A 3,093-nucleotide genomic window follows, 5' to 3' on the forward strand; every position below is an offset into this window, starting at 1 on the left:
AAATCGGAATTTCAGAGTTTGAGTATCGGTGTGATCAAGTTGTGTCATCTGACCGTTAGCTACCTTTTCGGTGTCACCGAGTTGTGTATATTGGTTCCACCGATATTCATAAGTTGTTGCATTTAGCGCAAGTCGGTACCAACGAGTTCAATACTTCGGTGTCCCGAGTGGGGCACTTTAGGTGTAACGGTTGGATTTTGGGGACATCCTATATAGACCCCTTTACCCAACTCTCATTCGTGGGAGAAGCACCCAGAACACACACTTCATTGCCAGATCCATTTGTCTCGAAGAGAGCCACCTACTCATGTGTTGAGACGAAGATATTCCAATCCAATCATTTGAAAGTTGATCTCTAGCCTCCCCAAGCTGCTTTCCACCAAATCAATCTCTCCTACCCATGCCTATTCTATGAGAGAGTGATTTTGTGTTGAGGAGACTATCTTTAGAAGCACAAGAGCAAGGAGTTCATCATTCTACCACATCTATTACCTATTGGAGGGTGGTGCCTCCTCGATTGGTTAGGTGTCGTTTGGGAGCCTCCTACTTCGTGTTGTGTAGTTGAACCAAGATGTTTGTAAGGGCAAGGAGATCGCCTACTTCGTGAAGATCTACCGTGAGTAAGGCTACTACTTCGTGGGCGGAAGTCGTGGTGAATAGACAAGGCCGCTTCTTCCTAGACCCCTTGTGGGTAAAGCCCTCCGTGGACTCTCTCAGCCGTAACCCCCCGTGGGTTTATGTACCCACTAACATGGACGTATGACAGCGCCACCTATCAGAACCATGCCAAAAATCGTCGTGTCAACCTCATGCGTTTGATCTCCCTACCTTATTCCTTTACTTTACACTTGCATGTTTTACATTCCGCTCCTATACTCTTAGAACTGCATGTGTAGGGTGTACTTGTCTTGCCACAATTTCTAAAACTCGCGTACAACTAAAATTGGGAAAATGCCAAGTTTTTATCTTGGTAAGTAATCTAATCACCCCCCTCATACTTTTGATCCTAGCACAGCGTGGCGAAACACGCAAGGTACAAGACGGAGTTTGGCCCCAGATGATGCATGTGGAGCCCATAGAACTTGAGGAACTACATGAGAAAGATACTCTCTGGCATCCCGAAGACAACGAGAAAATGCATACCAAAGACGATGCGCTCGCCGAGGTGGGGCTCCAGCATGCGCTCCTCGCCGGGGGTGTGGGCCTCGACGAGCTCCGTGGGCTGAACCTTCCCCATCCGTCGGAGATACTCGATGTGCCCCACCATCATGACAGAGCCCTCCCACGAGCCAGAGGGAAGTGCACCCATCTCGTCGGCCACCGACTGTGAGCTGATGAATAGGAGGCGAGAGAGACGGCCCCCAGCGGATCGACTGTGCGGAAGCGTTGTGGGCCCAAGGAGGAAAGACGGAGGCGTAGAGCAACAACGGAAGAACTCGTAGGATGCAGGAGTGAAGTGAGGCAATGGTGAAATCATCCTTCCCATTCCCCTTTAAAGCCCCAGGGGAGACGTGGGGGCGTGGGATCGGTTGCGCCCACAACTCCTCACTAACCGACGATACCGCGTGGGAAACTTCAATCGGCGGCCCGCGGCCGTAGTAAATCTGCGCATAGGCCGTGTCATGTTAGACCAGGCCTGTGGCGACATCACATCACGTGGGTAGTGGCAGGCCCACCGCTCACCACTGGCCCACACGTGGCGCTCCCCAGTCAGTACTAGAACCGAAACGATGATGCGGAACCCGAGGCGCCACGTCGACCGGCTGGGCTGCGGCCGGCCGCAACCTCGGCCGGCTGCCGCTCGAGCCGGCCAGAATATGCCGGCCGTCCGGTCAGCCTCAGCAACACTTTCACGCAGAGGGTAAAAACTGCTCGACTCCCTCGTCTTGAGACCTCCGGACCCCAACAATTTTGGGGGCTGCTGATGGGGATATTACCTGTGGGTATACCAAGAGCTGAGATTTTCTTTTGGGGGCTGCCCCCCCCCCCCCGATGTTGGCTGGCAATAGCCGGCCCGCCTGGCCAATCCGTGCCCAGCCAGCTGGTGATAGCCGGCCCGCGTGGCCAATGCTTGCCGGGACGATTGGGTGGATTCGGCCAGGCCGGTTGGACTACCGCCAGCCGAACGGTCGGCTCCCGTCCCATCCGGTTGTACTCCCGTACAAACACAAGACAAGACAAATGATGTAGAGGCTATCACGGCAACAGTATGCGCTGACATACTCGGCGTGGCCACGTCGCAATGATGAAGGGGTCAGCGAGGATACAAGGCCCCCGTCACCGTCGACACTGATCGGGTGAGACGACCATGTAGCCACATTCCCCCTTACCTGCCCCCTGACGTGTCGGCGCATCAGCCGCTGATGCACACGGCCGGCAGGCCTCGTGCCGGACAAGCCCCGACAGCCAGCGGGCCTTGCAGCTAGCCAGAGATACTGGGACCGCCCCACCTCCTGTCCTACCCTTACCACTTTATCCACCAGGATACACTATAAAGCCTCACACAAGCCCTTAGAGAAGGAGGACACGCAACCACGCATAGACGATTACGGCTCAAGCCCGAGACCATCCTGAGACTCAGGAGCACACACGACAGAAACACCACTGAGGCAGCGAGACCGACAGCTAGAGCTCCATCTCTCTCCTCACAAACAGCTCAAGGATCACCATTTGTACTGTGATTCCCATATAGTCACACATGCAGGACTAGGGGTTTGACCTCACGAGAGAGCCCTGAACCTGGGTAGGATCGGGGTCATGTGTGTTGTGCATATACCTATTCGCAAACGTCGTCGGCGCCCATCAGCCCCAAACCACGAAATAAGCCATCCCTAGCATCTATCCCGAAAATACCACGGCAGTCCATGATAAGGACTATGAATTCTCGATAGACCCTGAATTGATTCTTATAGTTGAGTATGATCCTTTACATTGTTATGAAAATCAAATTGTTGTTGAACATCTCATCAAGCTGAATGATATTGTTGCTTTGTTTACTAATGATGAAAAGATATGCTACTAGTATATCCTTCAGCTTTTTTTCTTTTCTCACTAAAAGTCGAGGCCAAGGAATGGTTCCTTTCTGTGGCTCGT

Source organism: Hordeum vulgare, chromosome 1H (assembly GCF_904849725.1).
Source record: "Hordeum vulgare subsp. vulgare chromosome 1H, MorexV3_pseudomolecules_assembly, whole genome shotgun sequence".
Lineage (NCBI taxonomy): Eukaryota > Viridiplantae > Streptophyta > Magnoliopsida > Poales > Poaceae > Hordeum > Hordeum vulgare.